This window comes from Chinchilla lanigera, unplaced genomic scaffold (assembly GCF_000276665.1).
Source record: "Chinchilla lanigera isolate Chin_1 unplaced genomic scaffold, ChiLan1.0 scaffold00093, whole genome shotgun sequence".
Taxonomy (NCBI): Eukaryota; Metazoa; Chordata; class Mammalia; order Rodentia; family Chinchillidae; genus Chinchilla; species Chinchilla lanigera.
The window spans coordinates 2,746,541-2,754,523 of NW_004955494.1; positions in this window are offsets into that span (position 1 = coordinate 2,746,541).

Here is a 7,983-nt window from a genome sequence, read left to right on the forward strand (position 1 = left end):
AAAAAAAAAAAAAAAAAAAAACTAAGAGCTTGAATATACAAAGGAACAGCGGAATATGCACGGGGACACGTCTGCCAGAACTCTGACCCATAGTCTCTGAGGCCGCAGGACTTGGTCGATAATTCCAATGACTGCCCGCTGCCCTAGTCCTCACACCCCTTCCAAGTCTGAACCGACCACGGAGAACCTAACCCGCTGCAAACCAGCTGCATAAGTTGCCCCCGCCTACAGCCTCCCCACCCACTTCCAATTCTGCACCATTCCTGGAACTATTTACCCCCTCAACACCTTTCCCGCCAGCAGCCTCGGCTTGCGTGGTTTGTTGTTGTTGTTTTGTTTTGTTTTGTTTTGTTTTTTTGCTACTGGGAATCGAACTCAGGATCTTGGGCTTGCCAGGCAGGCGCTTGTGCCGCTGAGCTACAATCCCCGGCTCCGCTTGTGTTTAAATCTCTGCCAATTGCAAGGCAGGGTGGCTGGCTTCCTGCTATAGGAGGCTCTGCGTGAACAGCCTGTCCGCGGTTTCCAGACCTTCAGCTAGGGGTGATTATTAACGGTCTCGCGGTCTCCAAGTTCCTGCCGCTATTGTTCGCGCAGCTGCCGCGAGGTGGCGCCGTGCGCTTGTGTACCGCAGCCCTCGCTGCCGAGTTCCCAGGCCCCGGCGTTGGCGCCTCGCATTGACACCCGCACGCGGAGGATGCGGCGCGGGGTGCGAGGCTGCCCTGGGCCTGGTAGGGTTTTTAGCATCTGGCCTCTCCCACTCGTGCCGGAAACACCCGAATCTGGGCGGTGGAAGCTGCCAGAGTTTGTTTCTCCCAAGTCCGGAGGAGGCCTGCTCCACGCCGCAGGCTCGACTTCCTTCTGTACCCCGATGGGGTGGCAAGGGGCTCTCTCAGCTGGGCGTGGTGGCGCACACCTTCAGGCTCAGCACTTGGGAGGCTGAGGCAGGAGGATCGAAAGTTCCAGCCCGGCCTGGGTAACTTAGCAACCTAGTGAGACCCTGTACCAAAATATAAAAATTGAAAAAGGACTGGGGATACGGCTCAGTGAGCAGGCCCTGGGTTCCATCCCCAGTACCCCTTCCTAACCTGATCCCCTCTGAGAGGCCCCATCTCAATACCATCGCTTTGGAAGCTAGGATTTGAACAAGTGAGGGGTGCACATTCAGTGCATGGCACCCCCTTCCCAGATGCTCCCTTAAAGTGTGTTTAGAGGCAGCCCCTGCAGGGGCAGGGCTGTCCCTGGTTGTCCCTTCCGCCCTCCCTCCACCTCCTGTGAAGGGAGCCGGCTCAGCCCTGCGTCTCAGGAGGACCAGAGACCCCTCGCTCGAGGTTGCCCCGGCACCTTTCCAAACCTGCACGTTCCACCAGAGCCCTCGGAAAGCCCAGAGTCTCTCCGTTTTGAGGGGAGAATTTGGTTTTATGGTTTTGTTTTGTTTTTTGGTTTTGGTACCAGGAATCGAACTCGGGACCTTGTACTCCCCAGGCAGGAGCTTGTGCCGCTGAGCTACATCCCCCGCCCAGCGTCTCCGGGTTTACTCTGCATTTTTCTGCAAACCCAAGGGGATCTCCAGGCAAATAGGAAGTTTGAGAAGCCTGCACTCCACCCCCAGGTCCTGCTGGGTTCCCCAGGCCGCAGTTGACTCCTTAGCTGGGACTGGGAGGGCACCCCTGTAGTCCCAGCACTGGGAAAGCTGAGGCAGGATGGCTGTGAGTTCAAGGTCAGCTGTGAGAGAGAGAGAGAGAGAGAAAGAGATCAGGACCCTTCAAAATTCAACGTTTACTGTACTTCTTGCCAATTTGGAAATTCTGAGGCTTCCCTCCAGGTGGCAGCAGGGACAACGCCACCTCTGCTAGCGATGGCACAGCCTTCCCCCATGGCCCCTGCTCCTTCCACTCCTGTCCATCTCCTTCTGGGGACTCCACAGCTGGACCGAGGGCAGACAAAGCCTGGGTGCAGCGCTAGGCTCAGTTTCGTGTGCCCTGAGGGAGGCAGGGTGTGATGGTAGTGACACTGAAAAAATTCGTGTCCAGCTGTCCCCAGACGGGACAGGTGGGCCCGAGGGAGGGAGGACACGTCAGGAGGTGTGTCCTGGTTACTTTTCTCTCGTTGCTGAGACAAAACATCCAACACCCAAAATGAAGGACGGAAAGGTTTATTTAGCTCACGGTTTGTGGAGGTTTCAGTCCATACTCGGCTGGCTCTGAGGCAGGGTGGCACATGGCAGAGGGCAACCATTCAAGGCAGCGCAACACAGCAAAAGCAGCAAGCACAGAAGGGAGGGACGGTGGCAAGCAGCCTCTTCCTCTCCCTTACATATGCAAACTATTCACCCCAGAGCAGGTGCAGCTCTCACACCCATAATCAACCAAACTCTAAAAGCCTGCCCCATGGCCACATGAGGCTTTGGGGGGACACCCAGACACAAACCGTAACAAGGTGGGAAGAGAAGGCTGGAGTGGGTGGCACCTTCCTAAGGAGGGAGAGTGCCTGCGAGAGAAGGGACGGGGCCCAGGCAGACCTCGAGCTCCCTCGGAGCCAGCTTCCTACAGAAGTACACAGCCACCTTGCCTGTCACCTACTGTGTGTGTCCTTCACCCAGGCTCCAGCGGGCAGGTGGCAGTGTGAGCAAAGGGGGATCCTGCCAGCCTCGAGGCCGAGAAGGAAAAGATATAGGGTCTATGATATAGGGATGATGGGGCCCAGGGTATAGCTCAGCTGCTTAAGCGCTTGCCTGGCAAGCCTGAGGTCATGAGTTCGATTCCCGGTACCAAAAAAAAGCTATAGGGATGATGTAAGGACCTCCAAATAAGATCAGGGCAATAGCATAACTCCCAACCCGCTAGATGTCCGAAATGCTGAGTTCGTGTTCATTAAAATCGAGGAATCAATTCTAGGAACAACGGAGGTTAAGAGTAGGAAAAGTAGGAAGAGATGATTGAGAGAAGGAAAGCTTCTAAGAGGGACAGAAGCGGGGCTAGAAAGTGGGTTGCCCAGCTGACCCTGCTTCTCAAGGGTGTTTATCCAGCAAAGCTAGGAGATGAGGCGGGTTCAAGGTGGGACAGAACTATAGTCAACTAATAAGATTATAAATATAGTCGCTTAGGTAATATTGACCCAATGGGACGTCACAAAGTGGGTGTGAGGTGGGACAAAACCATGGTGAACCAATAAGATTACAAGTGTAGTCGCTTGGGTAACATTGATTAAATGGGGCTCAGTTAAGGACTTCCCGGGAAGGAATGGGCCAGGGAGGTTTTGTTCCCCACCCAAGGTGCTTGGTTCCTATTAAAACACCAGTCACTGCTGTTCACCCCTAGGGGGAGTACTGAGTGTAGTCCGTCCTCTTTGTCCTGGCGCCTGGCTTCAGTGTATGTGCCCGCGGCCACAGTTCAGTTGTCCTCTGTGCTGAGGGCCCTGCCCTAACTCCTGTAAATTTTTTTTTTTTTTTTTTGTCTTTTTGAGACAGGGTCTCGCTATGCAGTTCAGGCTGGCCTTGAGCTCACTTTGAAGCCCAGGCTGGTCTCGAACTCACAATGATCCTCCTGCCTCAGCCTCCCGAGTGCTGGGATTACAGACATGCGCCATCACGCCCAGCACTCCCGTAATGTTTATAACTAATGAGTTGTCTACATAAAGAGTCCAAGATGGGACCGGATCCCGAAGTGATCAGTCCGTTCTGGACACCCGGAGGAACTGCACTGGCTCTACCTTCCACAAGGGGGCGCCGCGGCAAGGACTCGGAGGGGACGGAGCCTGAGCGCTCCCTGCAGTAGCAAAACAAAAAAACAAAGAAAACAAAGAAAAAGGAAAGGGGCTGGGGTGTAGCTCAGCGCGGAGGCCCTGGGTTCCAACCCTAGCACCTGGCAGGGCAGGGCTGCGGGTGCTGGACCGGAAGAGACTCAGTGGCTGTTTCCCCTCCTCAAGGGATCTCAGTGGAAATGAGACCCTGTAAGGACAATGTCCGACGGCTTTCTCAGCACCCTAGGTCCCTGTCCCTGCCCTGGGCTGACTGCGAGAAGGCCAGCTCCCTGCAGCCGGGGGCCTTCCACAGAGTTGCGATGGGACGAGAAGAAAACTTCCTGCTTCTGTCTTCAACCTGCATTCCTGGCAGGAAACAACAGACAAGCCCGCCTTGTGGCGCACGCAGGCCGGTAATCCCAGGATTCTGCGAGGCTGAGGCAGGAGCATCACCAGGAGTTAGAGGCCAGCCTGGGCTACATAGTGAGACTGTGCCTCAAGAAATCAAAAAGTAACCTAGGGATGATATGAAGTATAGAAGAAGGTTGTATAGGTTACATGCAAATACCACACCATTTCGTACAAATTACGTTAAATTAAAAATTACATTTATTTCAGGGAGTTTGAAGATTGTAGTCTGTGTGCTGCCTAAGCGAGCACCAGGGAGTTCGAAGATGTATATAACATATTTCAGGGGTTTTTTGTACCTTTTCCTTTCCCTTCCCTTCTCTTCCTGGTCCCTCCAACTCCTAATCTCCTTCCCATTTGAAAAAACTCTATTTCAATTTTTTTGTTTGATTCTCTTTTTAAAAACCCTTTTCCCCTTCCCATTTGAAAAAGATCTACTTCCTATTATCTATCCTTTATTTGGATATATATATATATATATATTTTTTTTTTTTTGAGGTAGGGTCTTGTTATGTAGTTCAGGCTGACCTCAAACTCATGGTGGTCCTCCTGCCTCAGCCTCCCCAGAATGCTGGGATTATACGCATGTGCCACCATGCCCAGCACCATGCAATATTTAAACATCTATGTCTGATTTATCTTGCTTAACATTATGCTGCATCTATTTATCTACAAATGCTTCAAGTTTATCCTTCTTTATGGCAGAGTAGTATTCTATTGTGTATAAATGGCACATTGTCTTTATCAATTCATGTATTGATGGGCATATGGGCTGTTTCCAAGATTCAGCTGTTTTAAAATTTCCTGCTATGAACATGGGTGTGCATGTATCACTGTAGTATCGTGACCTTAACTCTTTAGAGGTGCAGCTGTGTCAAATGGAATTTCTAGTTTTAGTTTTTTGAGGAACCTCCATACTGATTTCATTAGTTTACACTCCCACTGACGATGTGGAAAGGTTTCATTTCCGGCCCCCCTGCATTTGTTATTATTTGATTCCTTGATGGTAGCCATTCTTTCTGGAATAAGATAGAATCTCAGTGTTGTTTTAATTTGTATTCTCTAAAGACCAGCAACCGCTGAATATTTTTTCATGTATCTGTTGGCCATCTGTACTTCTTCTTCTTTTTATTTTGCCTTTTTGAGACAGGGTCTCTCTATGCAGTTCAGGCTGGCCTCAAACTCACGATGATCCTCCTGCCTCAGCCTCCCGAGTGCTGGGATTACAGGCATGTGCCACCACGCCCGGCTGGCCATCTGTACTTCTGAGAAGTGTTTATTTCTATTGCCCATTTTTTGCTTGGGTCTTTTACTATGAGAATCTACTCTTTTGAATTCTTTATATAGTCTAGATGTTAGTGCTCTGTCTGAGGAACAGCTGGCCAAGTTTTTCTTCCTGTTCTGTAATTTGTCTCTTCCCTCTGTTGGATGTTTCCTTGACTGTGCAGAAGCTTTTTAATTTGCTATGATCCCATGCGTTGATTCTTGGTTATCGAGAGCCTTTCCCAGTCCCAGGTGGTCCTCCACACTCGGTACTATTTCCTGTGCAACTGAGGTTCTGCTTAGAAAGTCCTTGCCTACACCTAAGTCTTCAAGTGTTTTGCCTGCTGTATCCTCCAGCAGATTAAGTGTCTCTCGTTTATTATTCATTTATATATTTAGTGTGTGCCTCTCTCTTCTAAAGTTTAGATCTTTGATCCATTTTGATTTTGGTTTAGTACATGGGTCTAGACGCAGTCTTCTGTGTGTGGAGATCCAATTTTCCCAGCACCATTCATTAAAGACACTCTTTTCTCCATTGTGCTTTTTTTGGCCCCTTCGTCAGAGATCAGATAGCTGAATGTGCCTGCCATTGGTTCTGCTTCAGTTCAGGCTGGCCTTGAGCTCACTTTGTAGCCCAGGCTGATCTCAAACCCGAAATGATCCTCCTGCCTCAGCCTCCCGAGTGCTGGGATTGCAGGCATGTGCCACCACGCCCAGCTCCGAGGTAACTTTCATTGTGGAAGCCTTTCACTTCCTTGGTTAGATTAATTCCTAAGTTGTTTTTCTGGATGCTGTTATGAATGGTATTGGTTTCCTAATTTCTTTCTCAAGGAGTTCATTATTACTGTTATGTGAACACTATTGATTTTGTGTGTTGGTTTTGTATCCTGCTGCACTGCTGAATTTGGTTATTAATTCTAAGAGTCTTTTGGTGGAATTTTTTGGGCCTCGGAAGTAGAGGATCAAGCCGTCTGCAAATAATGATACTTTGACCTCTTCCTTTCCCATTCACACGGAGGAGGAACTGACACCCTCACAGGTTTGGGTCTCCTCAGTCCCTGCAATCCCGGGGACTGCCCCTCTCCTACCCTAAGCTCCACTTTCCAGCCTGGAGAGGAGCCCAGGTGTGTATGTGCCTGCTGGAGTACCCTGCGTTATGAGCTGCAGCAGAGGAGACTCCTGGGAGGGACCTCAGGTGCCGCTGCAGGGGGTTCCCTCGGCCACGCTGCCCCTGGAGCTGGAGACCCGGGGCTGGGCGGGATCAGGGCTCCATCAAAGGCAAAGCCAGCCTGTTCCATCACAGCAGAGTGTTGCGGGGACGATGAGAGGGCGTGGAGGAGGCGTGCTTCCCCAAACACGAGTGCCCGGGGATGGAGGGGTGGCGTCCGGGGCCTAGAGGAGTCACTCGGTCCCCGGCTCTTTATCGTAGCCACCTAAGATGCGACAGCAATCCGGAAGCCACACACGTACAGCTCCCGGGCTCTTTGTGCACGGGTCAGGACCCAGGCAGTGGCGCTATAACCGCAGTTGGGTGCAGCCGGAAGGAGCCCTGCCCGCGGGTCCTGAGCAGTCGGGCCCCCAGGCCTCTGGCCTGTATTAGAAAGCAAAAACTTAGTGCACACTGCTTTGTAAGCAAAACAATTCCAGTGCCTACTCTTACAAAAGTGCTCGCCCTGGGCGAGTTTGTATCTGCGAGCGTGCAGTGCTCAGCTGAAGTGAGGCAGGAAGGTCCAGGAGAGGTCGGGATCTCTCAGGACCAGTCAAACTCCCGGGCCGAGAAGCAGCCGGAGCTTTTCCTCGGGACCAGTCCCTCACACGGCAGGCCCAGTTCTCAGGGAGCCCAGGCTGTGTCCGCGGTTCCTCGAGGTGCAGTCCCGGGTTTTTCTCTCCCACGCACCCTGCTTGTGGCTCTACTCCTTTTCCTCCCACGCCGCAGCTGCAGGCCTTTGCCTCAACCCTTGTGGGGACCTGAGACAGAGACAGGAAGGCTTCCGGCAGCGCAGACCACACCGGGTCCTGGCGCCTGCCCACACCCAAGTCATCACTGCCAGGCTTCAGCAGGGCACTGGTCCCTTCGCGGCCCTCCCGGCCTGTCTCACGGCTGTGCTCAGGCCAAGGGGTGCCCAACTCAGCTAGGGGGGTTGGGACCCAGCCTAGTCCCATAACTATGTACCGCCTGGAGCCAAGCAGGGACAGGGAGGGTGGCCTTTAAATCCAGATCTGGACCTGGGCATGCTAGCGCAGGTCCTTACTCCTAGCACTGGGGAGGCCGAGGCAGGAGGATCATCTAGAATTTGAGGCCAACGCGGGCTACATGGCAAGACCTTCTCTCCACATACCCCCCCCAATAAATTAAATTAAATAAATCTAGATCTGGGGCTCTGGCTGGAGATGTCACACGAGTGGGTCTCACGCTGGGGTCTTCAGCACTGAAAGGGTTAAGTCACCACCCCAGCCCGCGATCAACGCAAGGGGCGCTCCCGCCCTGTGCCCCTGCTCCCCCCGGCGGTGGCCCGAGAGGCGTTGCCTTGGCGACCGGCCGGGCGCGCGCGCAGATCGTGGCCGCCGCGGGAG